Source organism: Prionailurus bengalensis, chromosome E4, assembly GCF_016509475.1.
Source record: "Prionailurus bengalensis isolate Pbe53 chromosome E4, Fcat_Pben_1.1_paternal_pri, whole genome shotgun sequence".
In the NCBI taxonomy this organism is placed as follows: domain Eukaryota; kingdom Metazoa; phylum Chordata; class Mammalia; order Carnivora; family Felidae; genus Prionailurus; species Prionailurus bengalensis.
The window spans coordinates 18,239,957-18,264,405 of NC_057360.1; the positions used below are offsets into that span (position 1 = coordinate 18,239,957).

General features: G+C 41.4%; 1 protein-coding gene across 3 annotated transcripts in view; it reads left to right on the forward strand.

Annotated features, from left to right (window-relative positions):
• The window catches only part of PAPPA2 (pappalysin 2), a 273,265-nt gene that overhangs the window by 77,492 nt on the left and 171,324 nt on the right, over nucleotides 1–24,449 (forward strand). The window lies entirely within an intron of this gene.

Consider the following 24,449-nt stretch of genomic DNA (forward strand, 5'->3'; position numbering starts at 1 on the left):
CTACATTGCGTCAGGCCCAAACTTCCCCATGGCTTGCTCAGTCTCTCCCCTGTATCAATGTACAGAGCGACATTTTTCATATGCTCATTCTCTGCTTTTCGAATCACTGAATGAATGCAACAGATTTCCTCACTGACTTGTGATCAAGTCAGTATGGAACCAGTGGAAAGTGGCACTGTAATTTTTTGTATCCCACATGACCTATAGTAAAAATAGGGGACTCTTGTAGTTTTAATAGGAATTGTATTAAGAAAACCTGAAGATACCTTCTAAATCCTAGTGATGGCATTATACTCTTTTGAAGGACTTTGAAAGAATTTGACTACTTCCTCTTGATATTTGAAGGTAAGCAGGCATGGGATCTAATGCCAACTGTCTGATTTTAATTGCTTCTCTTATGTAAGAGTAGACAAGGGTGGTCTTGGTGTATAAGAGTGGCTTTTAGTGGCTTTTGACTCAATTGTTGGTGGCCTTGCTTTATTATGAACATCTGTATTTCTCTTCTCTATGAACACTCTTTGCCTCTTTTTAAAGAATTCTTATCCCAATTTTTCTTCTTCCTCATTTCTCTTTCTTTTCTCCTGACCGCCAGTCTCTTCTTTAGGTCTGTCCAAAATGGTCACTATGACCCTTTTCCTTGGGAAAGGAGGGGGTAGAGATTATTTGTTACTTACTGTCTAGGACAGAGACTTTTTCTTTTTAATTAAATTATCTCTGTGTCATCCCAAGTGCCTTGCACAGTGCTAAGAAATGGCAAGTCCCCCAAAAATGATTTTTGAAAGAAAATATAACGCACAATGTCTGACATGTTTATATCCTTAATAGTGAAGGTTGATCCTACTTGGATTTTTCAGAACAGTCACGATTTCAAGTATTCTATTCTAGTGTTTTGCAAAGTGCCCTTATACTATAAAACCACATCTTGATTTTGGTTTGAAAAATATGCTCACCATATCCATGAAAAGTAAACATGAGTCTGTACCCCAAACATAATACATATTGAAAAGAGAACATTCTTTGGGGTATTTTACATACTCCTCTTGAGAAAGGCCAACATGAAAAAAATAAGAGAAAGAAAAAAAGATTGAGTGGCAGTGAGGAGGACGTGGTGGGTAGAGAGCTGGCAGGCTTTGTTTAGCTCCGGTAGAAGCCTCTCTGGAACAATTTAGCCAGCGTTTTCGTTGGCAGGCCTCAGCAGGGCCATTAGGGCTATTAAACGAGTATATTGTTTTGAGTTTTCTTTGGCCCAATCCCCTCTATTATTTAGGGAAACGGAATTGCACAGTTGCAGGGAAGGGCGAAGACTGAATGCCAGCTAATCGGACCCTCCTTCGTGGCGTGCTGTGGATGAACGGGCTGGAGAGCTGGGCAGGGCTGAGAATTCCTAGCCCCTACAACTTCCCATGTGCCAAGTGCAATACTGGATCCGATCAGGATTCTTGGATATTTTTTTCACTTCTGGTTAAAAAGTAATCAGAGCTTTGTGAAAGTTCCTCTAATAAATTATACAGCGGCCTTTTTATATCTGGCAGTGAAGCCTTTTTAGAATGTCTGCTCAGGAGCACAGGGCCCTGATCTGGAACACCCAACCTCTCTGGCCTAAAAATAAACTTGGGTCTTAAGAAATTGTGTGTGTGCGTGTGCGCGCGAGTGTGAGTGCGTGCGTGGAGGAGACAAATGGAGAATGCTGAATGTTGAAAATACTTTCTTAATAGATCCTGGAGTTGGAAACGCTGACTTTTGCTTTTTAAATAAAGGATGAGCCTAGGCAGATGACCCATCTATCGTCTTCTGAAGCTTGTCAAGAGTGTCTTTGGGAAAAATACCAGGTGAAAATAAAGTAGAATGAGCTCACTTGGTCCTTTCCCTTTGTCTCTGTTTTCTTAGTTAGTTATTGTTGGTTGGCCCCTCTTTGGGTTCCAAATATTAGAGTAACGTTAGAGTAATAGGGACTAAGTAGCCCAAACTCTGCTTAGGGAGAGTTCTCTTACGAGGAGAAGGATTGCCCACTTATCATTTGCAGGGCCTGATATGTTACTGTATGTGTGCTGGTGGTTTAATTGTGAGGCTGCTTTTGTTATAACACCTAAAAAAATTGCATGCGTATTGCAGGGTCTAATCTGCCTTTTTAATCTTTAAAAATTGAGTTTTTCCTCTAAAATACTACGTTCTCCTCATAAATTTTCAAACAGTAAAGGAACAGTTATAAGTTCTGTCTTTGTTCCATTTTCCCTGCCTTTTTACTTCTTTCCATCTTTCCACAACTTTTGAAAACATGCCCGACTCCGAGTTTAGATCAGTTTGCAAAAGTATGCTTCATTGGTTTCTAAATAGGCATTAATTGAAAAACAATAAAAAGTTTTCTCAAATATGCTTGGGGAATGGTGAGTGGAATAACGTTTGCTTTCTGTGCATTTGGTATTTTGCCATGCCCTTTACATACATTATTATATTTAACCTGTGTGGCAGTTTTAGGAGGTAGGTACTATTATTATCCTCACTTTTTAGATTATTTTTATGTTCATTTTGAAAAACTGATCACAAGTTTCAAATCATGAAACCCAGGTTTAGTGATATTATATAATACTCCAAATCATACAATAAGAAAATGGCAAAACCCAAATTAACCTAGGCTATCTTAATTCAGAGCTACAAAATTTATCACTACTCATACCATCTCCTAGGAATTGAAACAGATTTTAGTTTTATTTAGTGCAGGAGGTCTCAGAATATTTAATGGCCTGCATTTAAAGTAAAGCAGGGAGTACATTCCTCTCTCTCTCTCTCTCTCTCCCTCCCTCCCTCCCTCCCTCCCTCCCTCCCTCCCTCTCTGTCCTTCTCTTTCCCTCTCTCTCCGTCTGTCCTTCTGTCTCTCTCCCTCTCTCTCCCTCTGTTTCTCTCTTTTTCCCTCTCTCTTTTGATCATGGAATTGTTTTTATAAAAAGTATTTAAAGAGCCTTTGTTTCTCTTGAGACTCAGATTCTTCTAAGTCATCATCATCATGTTGGTCTTAAGGGCTTCTTGGTGATGGAGGTATTGCTGAGACTCATGCAAATGTTTGCAGGAGCAGGGATCTAAGTCAGGGAGGTCTAAGTTGGTGTGTTCAGTTTTGCATCAAAGTCAGCTCAGATATCCACATTACTCCCAGAGAGGCCATGTGACTCTATAGCCAAATTGCAGCTAGTTTCTACAAACGAACATAGATAAAATGGTGAGGCAGAAAGCAGTCCCTGCCCTAGTGAAACATAATGCTCCACTTTTCTGGGCAGTATCTAAGCAGTTCTTTCTCTTATAGAAATGCCTCTGAATGGGATGGAAAAGTTTTGCTGAAAAGGGTAAATGGCTGAGAAAGACACAATTGTGAGTTTACTATGGTTTATTACAGTTTAAATGACAGTCATTGCAAAGGATACTTGGCTATATTTGGTTGAATAAAATTTGTGTAGGTCAGAAAAAATAATGGTGTAATATCAGAAACTCAAGATTCAAACAGTTAGCATGCCCCAATTTGGTAAATTATTATATGCGCACATACATAGAAAAACAATGGAAACAAATACATCAAAATATCAATAGTAGTTATCTCTGAGGAGTTCGAATTTGGATACAATGTAATTTTAATTCTTTTTTGCATTCTAAATTTTCTGTAAAGTGCATGCAGTACTTTTATAATTTAAAAAGAAGGGGTTGGGTTGAAGGAACAGCACAAGCAAAAGGAGAGAGTGAAAGGATCCGAAGCAGCATAGCCGGGTGTAGGTGGGGAACTGTAAGTGGTTTGATGTTGTGGGAGTACAAAGCACAAGCCAGATGGTGACAAGAGATGAGGTGGCTGTAAGCAAGGTCGCAGTTTGGACAGATTCATGGCTTTGGTGGATGAAGCCAGTAACTACGTGAGTACCGGCCTGGGGACGGTAAAACCGGAGGCAAGAAGACAGAAGACCTCTGCTATAGCTTGGGCAAGAGATAATGAGGGCCCATGGCAGTGACATTAGAGTGAAGGGATTGGAATTGAAAATAATATGTGAGATGTGGTTCACATATTGGTCCGAAGATGTGTTGCCTTTCTTGAGTGTTAGCTTTTCATATGTGTGCATAAAAAGTGTGATAGGTCCCTCCGAATCCAAAAGTAATAGCAAAAAGTAGCTACTGTTTATTCTGCTCTCCTTATGAGTTGCCAGTACGCTAAGTGCTTTGTGTGGCATGCCATTTTGCTTTCATGTAGTTACCAGAGTTATTACTTTATGCTACTGATGAGAAAAGTGTCACAGAGTGAGTATGTGGCAGAGCTGGGCTGAAAGTCCCTGTCCATCTGAACTCAGACTCATGCTTTAGAAACATATGTTAGTATAGAAAAGGTGTTGGCAAGCTTTTCCTGTAAATGGGTAAAAATGGTGAAAAATTTTTAAGCTTTCAGGCCACGTATGGCCTTTCTTGCATTTTCTTCTCATCTTTCTTTATTTTCCCAACTCTTTCAAAATGTAAGAACCATTCTTAGTTCACAGGCCATACAACAACTGGCCACAGGCTGGATTGGTCTGCAGCCCATAGCTGCAGATTCAAGATAGAGAGTGCATACACACACACGCACACACACACACACACTTTGAGAGGACATTGGTGGTGAAAGGGTCATGTGGAGATGCTGGAGTGGAAGGAGAAAAATGGAGAAATCGCTTAGCTCTAGGTTTCCTGGGGAAAGGGAAATCCAGCTGGAATAGAATATCCATGGTAAACACAGGGAGACCACAAGAGTGTGAGTCATTGCTAGGCCATATTCTGAATGTGATCACTCAGCCAACAAATGATCCTCAGATGGCTTCAAAGCATTAATGTGCATGGCGGGAGAGGGAGAGAAGTTGAAGTGAGAAAATGCGCTCTCTAGATAAAATATTGGACCTGTCCATCTAGAAAAGGCAGCCGAATAGAGTGGCTGAAAAGGTGTATCTTTCTGAGCCTCAACTCTCAGAGGAGAGGAGGTGGTGAGGGACAAGCCCAGACTGGGGAGTGGATAAGGGAGCGAAGGGGGGCCGTCTCTGTGCATGTGTACAGAATTCTCTTTCCGCAGCCACCACAATGCTTGCAACTTTCAGATGGGCAGCTGCAATCGTTGCAATGGTCTGGCAACTATCTGGAACCAAAGTTTACACATGATAATGCAAAAAAAAAAAAAAAAACCCAAAGAAAAATTCTCTCATCAGAAGCCTCTTCATCAGGGGCATGTATACTGAACATCCTTCTGGAGTGTGTGGGCTTATGAGAATGCGTCAAGTGAGAAGGTCGAATTTGAATCCCTCTGTCTCTTGAGGCATGATGATTCTTGGTTGCAGAGCGATGCAGCTTCTAGGGAAGTTTTGAGTACCATCAGAGGGGCCCGGAAAGCTTTGGGGCATTTGGAACTTCCTATTCTGTACCCCGTTACAACCAATAAAACTTGCCCTGGAGTCTATGAATGATGGGATATTTTTTAGATGCTTGTTTTATTAGTTAGCTGCCCTTTGCACTTGATTGTTTCATGAAAAGGAGTCAAATATGATACAGAAATGGCTGTTTTCTGCATTACAATATGTATATCCCACATTGAAATTTATTTTAATTCCTTTCAGGGACTCAATATTGAGAAATATTTCAGCTATCATTAGAAGCAATACTGTACCATAGCTAGAGAAAGCTCTGGAATCAGAGGGATCTTTGATGAAGTTTCAGTTTTCCACCAGTCCCCAGCATAATGCCATCAGTGCTATGCTGGAGGAACACAGAGTATGCTAAGGTAGTAGCTAGGCTGGGAACCAACCAGGTACTACCTTAGTTGGGATGGATACCAGGGAAACCTTCCCAGAAAAAGTAATATCTGTACTAATTTTTGATAATGGGTAGTTATTAGCAAAAAATATGCAGAAAAAGAGCATTCTAGGCAGAAGAAATATTTGTGCAATTTCATGAAACCGAGAACATAGCACAAGTGTAGAGCTATGAGTACTTTGGAATTTGGAAAAACAACGTAAGAGAAATAATGGCCAGAGATGAAGGTAGACAGGTAGCAAGGGGTCAGATCATGAAGGACTTTGAAAATATATTAAGGCATTTGAATTTTGTCTTAGGCACACTGGATACCACTGGGATGTTTTGAGCAGGGGAATGGCTCTCAGATTTCCATATGGAAAATGGAAGAAGATGGGGGAAGACTGGAGATTAGCCAGCCAGTAAAGATTTTACTCATAAAACCACAAGAGAAACTATGTTGGCTTAAAGCAATGATGGAGTGGACAGTGGATGGGAGAGATTAGAGCTTACTGGACTTGATGATTGATTGGATGTGAATTTGGAGAAGAGTTTAGGATAACTCCCTTCTTGGGTTCTGTGTTGGATACAGAGTAATGGTGAGACTTGTGTCCATGATTGGGAAATGCAAGAGTGGAAATTATTTAGACTTGTTGAGTGTGGGGTCTCTGAGGGACATTTAGGGGGTGAGGTTCATTAGACAATTTTATATATTTACCTGGAGCTGAGGAGACAAATTTAAACTAGAGATACATTTTGGAGTTATCACTGCAGGAGTGAATGTGTTCGCCCTAGGAGAATATGGAGAGTGAGAAGTGAGAAAGCACAGGATGGGCCCAGGGAAAACAGTGCCTAGCAGAGAGGGAGAGAAAGAAGGATCCATGAGAGAATGAGAAGGAGGGTCCATAGAGTATGAGGTAATCTAGGTGAGTGTTGGCTTACCAAAGGCAAGTGAAGAGGAAGTCTCAAGAAGAAAGTGGTCAGTGATGTCACATGCCTCAGAGAGGTCAAGGAAGTAAGGAAAGAAAGATGTCTACTGGATAGAGCAACTGGGAGGTTATTGGCGACCTTGCAGAGGATAGTTTTACAAAGAATGTTGAGGATGAAAGCAGAACATCTTTAAGTCCAATTTATAATGAACAGAATTTATTATTATGTAATATTTAGAAATTCCACATCTAGGAAAGACTCATCAACTTTGAAATCATCAGTAACAACAGAAGATCCTCTTTTTCCTTCTCCTTAGTTACTTCCAAGTAGGAATTATAACTAATTGGATTTGGAAGAAGGTGAGCATGGGAGTGTTTGTTTATAAACCCCATCTATAATCCCCCTATATCTGCCTAGTAAATGGTTTCCTGTTCCCTGTTCTTCCACAATGAGTATTTCGCCCCTTCTAAGTCTTCTCAACTTTCTGGACCCATCACTTCACCTTCTCCTTTATTAGGAAGGCGGCATAAACTAGAGAAGTGGTCCCTCAGTGTAATGCCACCAACCCTCAAAACCATTTGCATTGTTTCTCCTGTCCTTCCTCCTCTTCTGTTGCACGGGCATAGGTTCCTCTTGTCTTTGAGGAGGTTCGCAAGGAGGGGTGCCTCTGACAGGAGTTTCGGTATTTGTGATTTACAGAGGGTTTCTTTCAGCAGAAAGGGGTGAGGGAAACAGGATAGGGCCAGGCAAGGGGCTGAGCAAGCATGTGGTCTCAGCTAGAGTCTGACCTCATCCCAGTCTCACAGTGAGCTCTGGAACATGCACTGCACCCTGGATTTGGACCCACCTTGGGGCAGAGATCTGGCTTTTTGCACTCTTCTGTCAATCAGCCATTGTCTGGGAGCTGCACTCGGGAGGAGGCAGTTCTGCCTTGACTAAGGGGAATTCTCTTAGCAGCCAACACTCACAGCGGCTACAGGGTGGCGGTACCTGCTTGGGTGGGGTGCCAATGGTATCCCCCACACTCCTGTGTGAGGTAGATCTCTCCTGTTGGGTTCTGCATTTAATTCTAACTATTTCTGTCTCTCTTTTCCCTTTTTTCTCTCCTTACTGGCATCTTCCTTTTAATAACGCTCAGTTTCCTGTCACAGAAACTTCCAGGCCTCCTCTACATCTTCTCATCTTTCTTCACTGCCACGATTCTTATTTGTGCCTGTTAACTGTTCTTCCTCAAGACCCACTCCCTCCCCAACCTGTGGAAGCCTGGTTTCCGCCTCTACTATTTTTCTGAAACTGCTTTTGTCAAAGTTACCAACCTTCTTTTCGTTTCTGCTCCTGAAGGAAACTTTTCTGTTCTTCTCTTTCTTACTTCAGTCCCCAGGAACATTTGGATTGATCACCTCCTTTGCCTTTGGAGATCGTGGCTCTCCCGAATTTCTTCCTGCCACTTCGTCTCTTCTTTTCAGACCTCCTTGCCAATTTCTGTTCCTTTGCCTATTCCTTAAAGTTACTGTTCCTTAGGTTTTGATTTTATGTCTTCTTTGGTCACTCTGTACCCCTCTTCATGGGCCAAATTGAGGCTTTTAAGAACCTCAGAAAAGATCATCCCTTCACCATCCTGTCATATATAATTCAAAAGTAAATATTTATATTTTTAAAGAAAGCAAAATTAATATTGTCTCTCTCTGGACTCTCAGATTGCACATTTACAGATATGGTTTTGAAAATGAACTCTCTCTCTCTCTCTCTCTGTCTCTCCCTCCCTCCCTCTCTCTCTCTCTCTCCTGGTTCCCTAAGCACATGTTGTGTTGTTGAGCATACCTATTAGGAAGTCAATAATGTACCACCTCATTCATTGCATACATTTCATTATCATCTATGTGTTAATGCTTTCTGAATTCATATACTGCTCAGATCTAAAGCACCATATACACCTGTCTAATAAGCATCTCTCATTTGATTATCACAGATGACTTCGAACTCCAACCCAGACTTGTTCCACCTCCTACTTCTGAATGCTCTTCAGTGAGTTGTACTACCCAGTTCCTTAATTTGAAAACCCAGAAATCATATTGGTCTCTTCCTGTTCGTCACCCTATCTCATCCAATTGATCACCAATTTCTGTGGACTCTACCCCTAAATATCTCTCAAACCCATCCACAGCCTTCCAAGAGGCTTCTCTGCCTCCAGTTTTGCATTCTTTGAATCCATTCTCCACGCTTCCCTGCTTTAAAGAACTCTAAACTTCTTAACTATGATTTGCAAGAACTCTCAGGATCTTACTCAGAGTAAGGCTGCTGTTACTCTGTTCAGCATCAATCTTTCCACTTCTCTCCAACTCTCATGAACTCTCTCTTCCCCAGGCCGTGGCACCTTGTATCAATGGCTGCCTCTTCCTCTTAGGCCACTCCCTGACCAGGATAATGCCTTCTTGTCTGCCAGGACTTGCTATAATGAATGTCAATTCTGAGAAGACTTACCTAGTGCCTTAGATCTTGGTCAGCTGCTCCTGTCTGTGGACTGTCACAACACATTGACTTTCTTTTAAGAACATCTGCTGAGTCACAGTGCGATGGCCCATTTCCTTGTTATCTCCGCTACCAGACCACAAACTCCATGAGTTTGGGAGTGCTATCTGGGTTGTTCAGCCTCGTACCCCAGTTGTTCAGCACTGGTTTAGCAGGTATTCAGTACAGACTGTCTGAACTAACGAGTGTGTTGTCCTGCCTTCTGAAGCCAAAGTGTAAAGGATTTGCAGTCATCATAGTCCTGTTATTATAGGATTATTCACCTTCCCCACCATGCAGTAGAACAGAAAGTTAAGAGTTTGGTTTGGTGCATGTGTATCATCAGAAAGAACCGACTTCTGTAGTGTTGGCGTGTGTGTGGCATATTACGTAAAGAACGCTTTGCCCAAAAATAGGATTTGAAGAAAACCTTTTACAATGTTCTAAAGCTATGGAAGAAGGAGCTTTAGGAAAAGAGAAAAGAGAAACACAAAGGAAGGGCAGGAAAAAGAAGTCACAAACAGAAAGGGAGGCAAACCATAGGAGATTAAATACAGAGAGCCGACTGAGGGTCAGTGGGGGTGAGGGTTGAAGGGGTGGGGAAAATGGGTGGTGGGCATTGAGGAGGGCACTTGTTGAGATCGAGCACCGGGTGTTGTATGTAAGGGATGAATCACGGGAATCTACTCCCAAAGCCAAGACTACACTGTATACAATGTGTTAGCTAACTTGACAATAAATTATTTAAAAAAAAAAACCCAAAACGCAAAGGAATGACTAAAATATTGGATGATTTCATGGATTTTTACCATTAGTTGAAACATATTATGTCCACTCCGGTTACCCACAAGGACCGCTCCTCCTGGGAAACGCTTCCTATTTTTAAACCCAGTGTAATGCCTGTGGAATTACACTGCCCATTCCTACCCAGACCCAGAGAGTTTATTGTTATGCACTGTATTTGCCAAGAACCTGCTCTGTCTTTAGTCACCAGCAAAGAGTTGTCAAAGAGAGCATATTTTTGTCTTTGGGCATATTTTTGTCTCTTGCTCTCTGTCAGAGGCAGCAGGTCCTATATGTTATTCTTTGATGTTTGGCTCTTTCAGAAGTCTCTAGACCACTATGGGAGGCGGCAATATTGGCAGATTTGTGAGGGAGGAAGAATAGAGGGTTCTCTGGTTCAACTTCCAGTTACAGTCCATGTCTACCACTGATATATTCAACTTCTATTAAATGAGCACCTGAGGGGCGCCTGGGTGGCTCAGTCGGTTAAGCGTCTGACTTCGGCTCAGGTCATGATCCTATGGTTCGTGGGTTTGAGCCCCATGTCAGGCTCTGTGTTGACAGCTCAGGGCCTGGAGCCTGCTTCGGATTCTGTGTCTCCTTCTCTCTCTGCTTCTCCTCCACTTGTGCTTTCTCTTTCTCTCTCTCTCTCTCTCTCTCTCTCTCTCAAAAATGAATAAACATTAAAAAAAATGAGCAATTGATAATATGCAAGATGATATACTAAGTTGCTCTTACACTGAGAAAGACATGGTACTCCACTTCTGGGAACTTTGTCCAGATACTAAAATAACGAATGCCCTATAATATTGAAATAAAGAAGTATCTGTTTTATAAATGCTAATTTTTTCTTAACAGAACTATAACTATATAAATATACCAAATTGTCAATGTTTTAAAATGTTTTATTGTTGAATTAATAGTACATTGTTCAGAATCCCACTAGTTCCTCCCCCATCCTTAGACTAAACTGCACCCGGGCAATGACTTTTGGAAATCTCATGTAAACTTTACAACCCCATCTCAACATCTGCTAAGGAAATGTGCACTTATTTAATATTGTATTTAATAAAACATTACTTATTAAAAATTAAAGCTCTATTATATATACTTACATACATTTGTATATATACATATATAACACACCAATACAGAATATATACATATATGTATGTGTGTGTATATGGGTGTGTTTGTGTTATATGCGTATACATATGTATATATATATATATATATGTCTGTATACAGAATAATACAAAGAAGAGAAAATTAGCTTATAGCTCATTACTTGTTTCATTTCCTTCCAGATATCTAGATTGACATGTATATGGTTTTAAATAAATGGAATTACATTACACTTACCATTGCACTGCCTGCTTCTTCAATCAGTACTATATTGGGGTCACTTTTCTATTTTAATACATAAAGATCTAGTTTTTTTTTAATTAAAAATTTTTATGTTTATTTTTGACAGAGAGAGACAGAGAGAGACAGAGGGAGACAGAGAGAGAGAGAGAGAGAGGGGAGGGGCAGAGAGAGAGAGGGAGGCAAAGAATCCAAAGCAGCCTCCAGGCTCTGAGCTGTCAGCACAGAGCCTGATGCAGGGCTCAAACTCATGAACCATGAGATCATGACCTGAACCAAAGTTGGATGCCCAACAGACTGAGCCACCCAGGTGCCCCAGATCTAGTTTATTTTTAATGACTTTGTGGTATGAATGTTATATACATTATGTACTTTTAATTTATCTTGTCAGATCCATGTTAATGGAAATTTACATTATCTATATTTTATTGTACTCTTGTTTGCTATTACACTCTTCTATTAGCATAACATATGCTGTTATACTGTTGTGTTATTATACTTTTTAATGTTGCTATTCTACTGTTATTGTTCATGCGTATTTGAAACTCATACAAGTTAAGTATATCAAGATAGGGTTTCTACTGTTGGGAAATACTGCCAAAGCAGGCTTACGTATTGTTATTGTGCATTGTAGACTAGACTGAATAAGGTAGAGGCTCGGATTTCATGGCTCATTTCTGGCCGGGGTAATCAGACTGGACTTTACAGAAGTGAGCTAGAAAAGGGGTGTTAGTTACAGTTTTGATAATTGTATATGCAAGGGGCGAACAGCATAAGCAACACAGGGAGGCAAAGAAGAAAAATCAGAAGCAGGTGTGTCATCAACAATAAATCAGTTTAGCTCAGTCAATGGCATAGTGGTGCTGGTGCAAGCCTGGAGGGTAGACTGGGGTCAGATTATGGGGCTTTGCGTGGCAACTGAAAGGATTTTAAAGGACTGTTGTGTAGGCCACAGGGAACCAAGAGTAAGCAGGGAGACACCAGCTTTGATGTTGTGCAGGGTGGGCTGGAGTGGAGTGGAGATTACAGAGGAAAAATAGGAAGACATTTTAGTCCATGGCGAATACAGTAAAAAGGATCTATTCCATCCAGATAGTGACAGTGGCAAAGGAATGCAGCAAATAGTAGAATTATTATAGCATGAATAGAAGAGAAAATTAAATTAGACTGGGTCGTCTGGGGCAGGTGGGAGAATAAAATCGGGTAGACGACCTGCAGATTTGCATTGTTGAGGGCTGTATGAGTTTCCTTGAACTGCCATTGCAAAGTATCCTACACTGGGTGGCTTGAACAGCAGAAATGTATCCTCTCGCATAGTTCTGGAGGCTGGAGGTCTGAGATCAAAGTGTTAACAGGTGGATTCCTTCTAAGGGCTGTGAGGGAGAATCTATTCCAGATCTATCTTCCAGCTTCTGGTAGTCTCAGGTGTTCCTTGGCTTATAAGCTTCATTAAAAAAAAAAAGCTTCATTTGCCCTGTCTCTTCACACTGTCTTCCCTCTATGTCCAGATTTCTGCTTTTTAAAAAATATAATTTATTGTCAAATTGGCTTCTACAACAGACAGTGCTCATCCCAACAAGTGCCCTCTTCGATGCCCATCGCCCACTTTCCCCTCTCCCCCACCCCCCATCAACCCTGTTTGTTCTCTGTATTCAAGAGTCTTCTTATGGTTTGCCTCCCTCCCTCTCTGTTTGTAATCCCCCCCCCCCGTCCCTTCCCCCATGGTCTTCTGTAAAGTTTCTCAAGTCCCACATATGAGTGAAAACATATGATATCTGTCTTTCTCTGGCTGACTTATTTCACTTAGCATAATACCCTCCAGTTCCATCCACATTGCTGCAAATGGCATGATTTTATTCTTTCTCATTGCCAAGTAGTAGTCCACTGTATATATAAACCACATCTTCTTTATCCATTCATCAGTTGATGGACATTTAGGCTCTTTCCACAATTTGGCTATTGTTGAAAGTTCTGGGATTTCTGCCTTTTATAAGGACACAATCATATTGGATTAGGGCTCACCCTAATGATTTCATCTTAATTTGGTCATCTGCAAGGACCATATTTCCCAATAAAGTCACATTTGCAGATAGTGGAGATTAGGATTCAACATCTTTCGGGGGGGACACATTTTAGCCCACAACAAGGGCTATCCTGGTAGAAATATTTTAAAAAGTGTGAGAATCGAAAAGAGGGAGCTATAGATGTAGAAATCAGTTGTATTAAGATAATCATTGAGGAGCGTCTGGGTGGCTCAGTCAGTTAAGCATTGGACTCTTGATTTTGGCTCAGGTCATGATCTCATGGTCGTGAGATCGAGCCCCACGTGGGGCTCTGTGCTGGGCATGGAGCCTGTTTAAGATACTTTCTCTCCCTCTGCCTCTCCCCTGCTTGCTTGTTCTCTCTCTGTCTCAAAAAAAAAAAAAAATAATAATCACTGAAACAATGAGAATGTGTTATACCTTCAACATTGTGACAATTCAGAATTGTAAGGGATAGTTTGATTTTATATCCTGTTTGATATAAGACTTATCTCTTCAATATCTCTGCAGAGTTATCCTTTAGCTTTAGCTTGGATATTTCTAGTAATAGGGAATTCATTCCGTAACAACTAAAATGTATTTTTTTAATATATTGAGGCAAAATATACCTCCTTGTAATTTTACCCACTGGCTCTAATCCTTTCCACTGCTATACAGAGCACGGTCCTTACATGTCATTGAACTGCAAACCTTTAACCAGTTTTCAGGCTGCCTCCCACTCCTGCCTCTTAGATTAAATAATGCCCCATTTCTTCTGCCATTCTTCACATGGCATTGTTGTCAGATCTTCCTCTTCTGGACATGTCTAAGGTTCCAACGTCCGTAGAGGAGGATAGACTAACCAAGCACAGGTCTGTTTATGGCAGTGCAGCCTTTGTGGCCAGCATGGAATCCTAGGGGTCTGTACATTTTCCCCCAGGGAGTGATGGAATGTTTTTGGCAACTGAAATCCATAGGCCTTTTTCCCTATTAATTGGTGCCAAACCCAGAGTTTTGCTATAGTTTAGCAATCGTGTTCTCTTTTTGTGTTTAAAGTTTATTTATTTATTTTGAGAGAGAGAGAGAGAGAGAGAGTGAGAGAGAGAGAGAGAGAGAGAACACACATGAGCAGGGGAGGGGCAAAGAGAGAGAGAGAGGGAGAGAGAGAGAGAGAGAGAGAGAGAGAGAGAGAATCCCAAGCAGGCTCTGCACTGTCAGCGCAGAGTCCAATGTGGGGCTCGAACTTCTCAACCATGAGCCATGACCTGAGCCGAAATCAAGAGTCAGACGTTTAACTGACTGAGCCACTGAGACGCCCCCTCTTTTTGTGTTTAAATTTGACTTTTGCATTCCAAGCTTTTGCATTTTACCTTTGAGTTTACCCCTATAATTACTACTTTTTGAGACCTCTTTGAATCTTTATTCTGCCACCCAACATATGCTCTCTCTTCAATTAATGTCATTTGTAAACTTACAAACTTGCATTGTATGAAGTTTTGCAAGATGTTGATTATATAACCCAATGAAATAGGGACAAATACAGATACGAGGCCAAGATATTGAACTGCCTTCAGACAGTCCCTAACTTTGATGCAAGTTGTTATGAATGTGTAATAGTGCACATTTCTCCACCCTCTCTATAAAGATCTCATGAACGATGTATCACATATCCTGTTAAATCAAGGTACAGTTCTCCAAGGAATCACCTATGCTGGCAAGTCCAACAAAATACCCAAAGCAACAACAAAAGAAATGTGATTACCTTTGCATGATTTTTTTTTCTAAGTGAGCCCATAGTAGTGCCCATAATCACTTTTTTCTTACCTTAGTAGTAACAATTTGCCTATTTAATAACACACAGGAAATATTTCCGGGAGTTGACCCTGAGCTCGCTGATCTGTAATTTCCAAATCTCTCCTTCTACTTCTAATGGAACTTGAAATATTTCTCAGTCTTCAGCTGTCTTGCACCTCTCTGTTACCCACAAAGGCTCATTGTTGTGTAAGTATCCAAACATGTCTTTTGGAGATTTTAGGGTATAAGTCTCATGATTCCAGAGGCCAGTTCATTCAAAAACAATTCTTACACTATTTCTTCCATCAATTAGGACTTCTAGTTGTTGTTGTTGTTGTTGTTGTTGTTGTTGTTGTTTTTCGGTCATGTATATATTTGGCTTGACTATATCTTTCCTGACTTTTCTGCTTGAGGACTAAAATCAAATTTGAAAACACAGCTGGAATATCATCTCTGAATCAGTCAGTATTTAAATGCAAAACACACAAAGCATGGTTGCCATTTTAATGAAAAAGGCTTCAATACAGGAATTTTGTTGCTCACAAAGTTTTTGCAAGGGCTGGCGTAGTAGGATGTAGGTTGGGCATCCAGGGTGCCTCCCAGAGCAGCACTGAAGAACTGGTCTGCAAGTGGAGCCAGTTCTTGGGAAGGTGGGGAGTCCTGAGGTCCCCGTGCAACTGCTGGCTTCCAGAACACACTGTATGGCCGCTGTCAGGAGGTCAGGAAGCCACCTCTGTGCCACCATTGCAGTGACGCTGTGCCTGCCAGAGCCACACCAGGAACAGGTGTTTGCCCCACACCCTAACGCTGGTGGCTGGGCACGAGAATGCTGTCAGCCAGCCACAGATGCAGGCAGAGAAAGAAAAAGCAGGCGGAAGTGAGCTCTTCACCTCACTGCCATCTTCCAACAAGAGCACAGCCGCTAGGCGGACTCTAAATCACATCCGGATCCTTATGTACAAGAGACGTGGGAAAATGTGCCATTCAACTCTTCTGTCCTCCGGAGCAGGAACACACTAGAAGGAGGGTAGAATAATGTGCGCAAACCAATTCACGATGTCTGACACCAAGTTGACCATGCCTCATTAATGTATGGTTCTCCCAGCCGATTTTTCACTCCGGTTTCTGTTCTTGCATGTCGTTTTTTGGTTTTTTTTTTTTTGTTTTTTTTTTTTTAATTTTTATCCCGGTATAGCTAACATACAGTGTTATGTTAGTTCCAGGTGTACAATATAGCGATTCAATAATTCTGTACGTTACTCAGTGCTCCTCATGACAAGTGTAATTTTGTGGGCACTGCCATTATAGTGTCTTTCACCCTGTATGACAATTATTTGTTCACATGGTTGTGTTCCTCATTAGACTGAGTTTCTTGAAAACAAGAGTTGTGTATTATGTATTTTTTTTATTGCCAAGGCCCAACACAGTGACTCACAGATGCTGGGGAAACCAATTTAAGAATAGAAGAAAGGATGTGTGCTTTGGAGTCAGAGGAGCTTGGGTTTAAAACTTGCCTCCAACACTTACAAGCTGTGTGGTTTGGGGCAAGTGACGTGAATTCTGTAAACTTGAGTTTCTTATATGTAAAGCAAAATAAATACACTAAACTCATAGGAATGTTGGGAGCTTTACATGAGAAAATATATAGGAAGCATCTGTCATATAGTTGGGACTCAGTTAATTTTGAGCATTGTTATTATTAGGGCAAATAAATGGTTGCCAGGTTAATGAATCATTGAATAGATTTCCACTTTCACAGTTATTTGTCTTGGCAACAAGGCAGACTTTGAACAGCTCAGCTTTTTCTCCCCTTCTGTGTCATTATACTCTCTATTTTGCTTATTATTCTGAAAAATGGAAATTTAAAAATTTATCATTCTTTGCATTTTTTCCCATTTTTTTGCTGGTCCTGAGCTTTATCTTCTTTTGACCTCTCTCTTCCTCTTTTTTTTCTTTTTAACAGTTTTATGCAGTTCCTCTTTCTAAAATCGACATGTGTTATTTTTTAGGTGAGCAGATAGTCCCTTCACAGAACCTGGTTCTATTTGATGCTTTGTGTCTCTTTTTGCCTTTATCGGGACAATCTAGAATTAAGTGCATTTTTGCTGTTTCTACTTCCAAAGGGCCATGTTCCCCTTGAGCATCCTGGGCCAAGGAATCATTCCTTACTTTTGGAAATCTGTTTCCCTAAAGTTTCGAGGCTGTTGTTAACCAGCCTCACCTGTGGCAAAAAGTAAAATGTAGTTTCTTTCATTGAAGGAACACATCCACTTCATGTAACCAGATAGTTCTTCCCTCCTAGTAAGAATTACAGCCAAACTATCATATCCCTTTGTTGTTTCCTGAACTTTTTGAGAGAGATCATCAGGAAGTAGGGAGAAGTATTTATCAGACATGCTGCCATTGTTATTAACAAAGTCAGCCTTTTGGCAGAGATAGTGGCATCTGAAATTCTGGGTCATTACTATATTTTTATTTTGTGTCAGTTTTGGCACCTGTTTGGGGAGGAATCAAAACTATCCATTGCCCGACAGGGCCAGCTACAATTTGTGCCTAGAAAAGATTCATTGTGATTTCATTTTCACTAAAAGCTTTTCATTGTGGGTTTACTTCAGGTTTTAGATTTAGGTTGTGTTTGCTTTTTTTTTTTTTTTTTTTTTTTTTTTTGCACTGTGGTTTCATCTCCATTTCATTTTAATTTTTTTCTTGTAAGAAAGGTACATCCCTCCTGAGACATAACCCATAATTAGTTCCCCATCACATCTTTCTTTTAAGTAGGTATTCACGCACAACGCAGAGCTCAGTGTGGGCTTGAATTCACTACCCTGAGATCAAGATCTGAGCTGAGATGTTCAACTGACCGAGCCACCCAGGCGCCCCATCAAGTTTTGGGGATGATACTTGCTTTCTTCTATTAACGATGTTTGAGCTTTGTTGCTAGCTATGTAGTCGTCTGAGGGCGTAGGCACTGCTATTACCGATGATAAGGTTTGTTGAATGATTATGTGTGGTTTTATAAATGTTATTTCATTTTTCCTCTCAATAATTATATACAGTAGATACTTCATTATTCTCGTTTTATGGATGAGGAAACCGAGGAGTAGTGATGGTAGGTGCCTTGCCAGGGCCACGTGGCCAACGAGTGAAAGAGTTGGGGACTCAAAACCAAGTCATTCTGGCTTGAGAGCCCGTGCTCCTCAGGATAGTGACACACTGACCTCCTCTGACCATTGGTCTGATCATTTTCTCTTGATTCTACTGAGTACCTCCTCCATCACACTCTTCCTTTCCCTTATCTGACCTAACAAGCTCTCTGGGTATTTTCATGCTCATCTTCCAAATAAGGTTCATGGTATGGCTCCCTTGATAAGGTAGGCAAGCTTATCACCAAGAACTGGAACCACGGCAACTCAGATAACCCAGAATAATCTTCTCATCTTAAGGGTAGTACTTTTAATCACTTCTGCAAAGCCCTTTTTGCCATGTAAGGTAACATATCCCTAGGCTCCAGGGATTAGAGTGTGGCCATTTGGGAACATTATTCTGCCTGCCACAGAAGATACTGCAACCCTGGACTTCAAACCCTTTTGATCTCTAGTTATTTCTTTTATTTCAGCCTCAAGGTCTTACAACACTTAAATGTTTCTTAAAAAAATTTTTTTAATGTTTATTTTTGAGAGAGAGAGAGAGAGAGAGAGAGAGAGGGAGAGAGAGAATGTGAGCAGGGGAGGGGCAGAGAAGAGAGAGAGGGAGACAAAGAATCTGAAGCAGGCTTCAGCCTCTGAGCTGTCAGCACAGAGCCCAAGGCGGGACCCGAACTTATGAACTGTGAGATCATGACCTGAGCCAAAATCAGCAACTGAGCTACCCAGGCGCCCCAACTGTTCAATGTGTCTAAATAATAGTTCCATTTTTCTTCTAGTAGTATTACTCATTCCCATATGAATTAGCAATAGTGAGTTAATGTTTTGGGTGTAATAAGTATTGTCAGGTGTTTCATATTTGAATCTGAAGAAAAAATATATTCCCAGTTGATGATGTCCTAATATATCTAGCCTCTTTTATGGCATTCAGAGGAGAAACAATAATCATCATGGTGTCTTTTTCCTTGGGCCTTGTTAGCAGGTGACTGATTATATTGAGGAGAGTAAAGTGGAGGGGAGGGAGGAGTGAGAGAGGAATCCTAGGTTTTCTAGTTGTGTCACAGAGAGGGTAATAAGAGTAGCACCAATTCAGAGACAGACACTGGAGAAGTAGGAGTGGAAAAAAAAGACTGAGTTCAGTGTCAGAGACAAATGTAGTCACTTGGCCCTGTGGGCATGAGTGAGGTCATGCTACCATTAACAATCAAATTACATTAGTTCAATATATAACCAAAATCTTACCCTCAGACAACGTTCCCTTTCTGTAGTCTTTCTGGGAGTCTCCAGAAGGGGTGTGCCTTAAACACTCACGGCCACCAGTTTCTGCGGTTCTCCTGCTGTTTGCCATTGAACTCTGGCAATGGTATGTACCTTGCCTGCTGACACTCAGCGTTTCCAGCTGATGCTCTTGCCCTCACTGTTTCTCTAGGGAAAAGCTGGCCTCCTGAGAGAGCTGGCTTCCAATGCAACCCAAGGTTGTAAAACTCTCAAGTGCTAGAATGGTGCTGACATCCCTTAATTCTTTCCAGAAATGGAGAGAGTGTCCCTTATCCTCAACTGGTGCTTCATTTTGTTATTAGGCCTGAAAGCATTGCTTGTGTATCCTGGGTTGCACTGATTTTATGAAACGACTGCTGTTTGTTTTTTCCTGAGGAGCTCAAAATCCAGTCTATAAAATTAGGTAGGGGACAAAATGCCATTGTGGTCCTTCCCTTGTCCTAGCCTTTTTGTCTTTCTGTGGCCACAGACATATACTTCCTCTGTGTTTAGCCAAACAACCCTTCCTGCATATCTGTCCATGGAAAAGATGTCCATAGGTTCATTGGTCAGATCACTATTTATTTCAGATTTACTGAGCTTCACTGTATATGAATTCTTTTGTGCTCAGGTAGAACCATCCATCACATTGACATTTTGACCTCAAGATGTCTGTATATGGTCTAGGTGGAGATGTCCTGCTTTAAAATAGAAGCAAGAATCTATAGTCATATTTCTCTCTCTCTCTCTCTCTCTCTCTCTCTCTCTCTCTCTCTCTTTCTCTCTCTCTCTCTTTCTCCCTCTCTGAGAGTTACCCAAGCACTGATGATGCTTTCAAGTTCAGATGTAGAAGAGTTTCCACTAGTGAACAAGGAGCATGACAAAAGAATGTACCCGAACAGGACCACCGGACCCTGGGGAATAACTTTTAAGGATTAGAAAGGGGAAAGAGGAGCCCTTTCGAGAGTGGTCTCAAAAGCAAGAATACAGCCAGAAAAGAACATTGCAAAAAAAAAGCAAAGGAAGTAGAGAACTTTAAGAAGCAGGAAGTAAGTAAATATAAAAATACAGCAAAGGATTCCCATAAGAAGGTGACTGAACTTTTCTCATTTTGTGGGAAGGGACAGTTCTGTGGTCACTGACAACTTTAACAAAAGCAGTTTTGATAAAGTGGTGCCAATGAAAGCCAGGTTACAATGGGATTAGGGGGTGCATGGGAAAAAGCCATGGGAGATTGGGAAATTATTCTTTCAAGAAGTTTGAATTGGAAAGGGAGAAGGAAAAAGAGAGGGTGTTAGCTATTATTTGCTCAGAAACCTCATCCTGTGGGACCAGAGGTAAGGGAATAAAAATAGGTAAGGAAGGGTGTGTGTGTGTATGTGTGTGTGTGTGTGTGTGTGTGTGTATGAGTGTGTGTTAGCGTTCATGATGAATGGCTTCAATTTTACCATTGAAGAAGGAGGCATGATCATTTACTAAGAGTCAGGGGATTAAGAGATTGAAGTTGGTGGGAGAGGAGGAACAAAAGAAGAATCGTGATCTCCAATCATTCCTGGAGAGGAGGTGACCATAAACAAGTCTAAGCAGAGACAAGTAGAATTAAAGATCTACAGGAGGCCAGGAATAAAAAACCACTCTGAGTAAAGGTGACCGTGAGAATGAGGTGGGGGGGGGCAACTGGAGGTAAGGAAGTCAAAAAGAAGACTGTTTTCAGTGATGTTTCACATAGATGTTGAAATTTCTCAGGTTACGATAGGAGGTGGGAAAGGAGAAGGCTTTGGGCGAGATGCTGAAACCCTCGATGTGTATGGACTAACCAGAAGGTGGGAAGAGAAGAAGAGTATAAAGTGTATGGTGATGTAGTAGAGTCCCATGCACCTAAGGGCAGGGGGAATTTGAGAGAAGGAGAAAACTGTTTTTAGAGTTGCACTGGGCACTAGGAGAACACTAGTTGGTACTCTGTGGACTGATAAGCCCCGTGGTGCGGGCACAATGAAAGGGTTGGGGAAGCAGGCCAAAGGTGATGTTGACCAAGAGGGAGAAGCATGGTTGGCAAAGTGCATGGGAGATGAGGTGGCAGACCCTTCTGCACACACTGGGTAGAGAACCATCGTGTACAGTAATGACAGCAAGGTTTTGATCTAACCAACCGAAAATACTCCAACTTTGGCACCATTGTTGCCATGACACTGATTGGCTGAAGGGCCTTGGGAGCACCCGGTTTTGTTGTCACGGAGGCTGCTGTTCACCTGTAGAAGGGCCTTCCTCTGGAGAGGGCTTGCTCTGGCTGTGGGAGATCTCGGGGCACACCTGCATCATTTATGTCTTATTTTTCAGCGTGCCAATTTTTGATGGCCGGTTCAGTGTCCTTCAGACAGCCCGTGATCTTTTTCTTCTTTCTGCCTATATTCTTGAAATTATTTCTGTTAGTCTACAAAGGAATCAGTTATTCAACTATTAAGCTAGAGCACAAATAGGCATGCTTTATATTTTTTCACTTCTCCTTAGAAACTAAGCAAAAGTTGGGGTTGCATGTACTCTCAAGACACTGGAGTGTGGCTGGGAGTCAGTAGTCGAGGAGCCACGGCATGGATCCAAATGAATGCACTAAGTCTGGGGGACAAAGAAATACAGGTCTAGATAGCAGGCAACGGTTAATCCCAAACCAGCAGGTCGCTGTCATAAAATGGTGAGGCGGGTATGCATTCTTCCAGGGACCACGTCAGAAATAACAGACTTGAGCGGTGGGCGGAACAACTTAATATGTGTGCCTCAAGCAGAACTTGTTTCTGAGACAATTTTTATAAACATCAAAACGCAATTTCACTTTGGTTGGTCTGAGACCTCAGAGAGAATTTTATGGCGAGTACCTCAGTCCAGGGTATGGGGAATATGAGCAAACGGAGATCCTGGCAGAAATTAAGCAGATTAATTCAGTTCATCTCCCTTTCCATACACGGTCTGGTCAGTTCAAAAAGCTTATGCTTTTTCTGACATTTATGTATATTTTTTGACCTTTCTTTGAATAAATTATTTTGCATATCAAGTCTCTCTCTGAACGCATCATTTCTAAAGCAAGATGTTACGCCCTGAATTTAAGAGTAATGTCCATTTTTCCATACCCTAGGTCTAAGCCAGGCTCTGGTCACATCAGTAAGTTGTTTATCTTTATTAGCTCTAAGTTCTGAAAAGGTGTACATGTTATTATAGGCAAGGCATCCTACATGCAAAGTGGACACACTGATAGCTACAGCTTTACTCTTTATAGATTAAGCAATAATCTAGAAAAAATATCTTTGTTTCCAACAAAATAAGATTATCTTCTACCAGTTCATTTAATGACTATTTCCAACCGTCTCTAGCTTTTTAAAATGTATCCCCCCCTTATATGTGCTGATTTCCATCTACACATATCTCTGTGGAGTGCAAGAGTCAGAGCAACCACACCCAGTTTGCCACCAGCATGACATAAACACTGTCATCTGGAAGAGTAATTTATGGCTTGAGAGAGGATTGGGCAAAAAGAACAAGGGAGATGAGTAGAACCAGCTAATGAGGCTGGTGGAGGAGGAGGCCTCTTGGAGTGTGCTCAAGGGAAATTAGTGCCACTGCTGGGTTGAGGGAGGACAGAAGGATGGCAGCCAAGGCTGGTTAATGGCAGACAGAGAAGCCAGTAACACACAGATAGCCCAAGTAAACCATGCCAGGAGCAGGGGGATTTGGGGAAAGCGAGGGAGGAGAAAAGAGAAAAAAAAAAACTGTCAAATTACCAACTCCCAATTTTAATGGGGACTCCGAAATAGAAACAGAGAGAGGGTGTGACTTGTCTTTTTTGGTACCTTGAGCTGTGTGTAGGCTCAGTCTCTGATTCTTTCTAACCTTATTTCCTTCCCTTCCCTTCCCTTCCCTTCCCTTCCCTTCCCTTCCCTCTCCCCATTCATGCTCTCTCTGCTCCTTTCTTCTGGCCCTGCTTCTCCATGTTGAAGAATTGTTTGATGTCATCATAGCTCCAAACCATCAATTTGTCAATACAGGAAATTGTCATTATTTTTCATAAAGGAGAAAGGGAAAGAGAATGTGACTAATATCCAGGGAAAAGCAGGCGACAGTCCAAAAAACATTGTGTCTCCAGGAAAGCAGCAGAAGGAATATCCCTCTGATCACATGTGACATCACCTCATGGAATTTGGATGATTTCTTGGGGCTTAGAACTATTTTTCCAAGGTATTATAAGTCAATATGAAAAAGTATTTTTTAAATGTTTTCTCCCAAGTATCTGTGGTTCGAAAGCAAACTCTTTTTTGTTTTTTAGCTTTTATTCCCCTTTTTTTGGTTCTGTTCCAAAGAACACAGAAACAATCTTCTTTGGGATCTCTATTTCTTGGGTACTCCCTGCCAGTATATCCTACATGTGGATTAAATAGATTGCATCAACAGTGTGGTTGGGAGGCAGAACAAGCAAGAGAAGAAGGGTCACGCTGTCCTAACATGAGCTTCTGGATTTCAGCTGGTCTAGCAGGATGGCAGCAATGAAGCATGATCTGTGAAGGAAATTTCCAACTAATATTGAGGGAGCTGTCTGCCCAGTTCAAGCTGTGATAGGGACATTCCACTTTTTGAGTGGCAGACCATGATCACTACGGGAAGCATCCAGTGGATCCAAAGGGCCACTGAGCTCTGCTTTAGTTGCTTGTCCTTAAAATAGCTCTTCAGTGAGACTGTTGAGTGAGTCTGTTTGCTTATGGTAAGTTTAAAGTTTCACTGATGCGAGGAAGATGAAGGTTTTTGGCTATGTATGAGCTCATAAAGGGACAGCATGCTTGTCTCCCTTTTTTATGGGCCGTACGGCATGTGTTTTTAGTAGACCTTT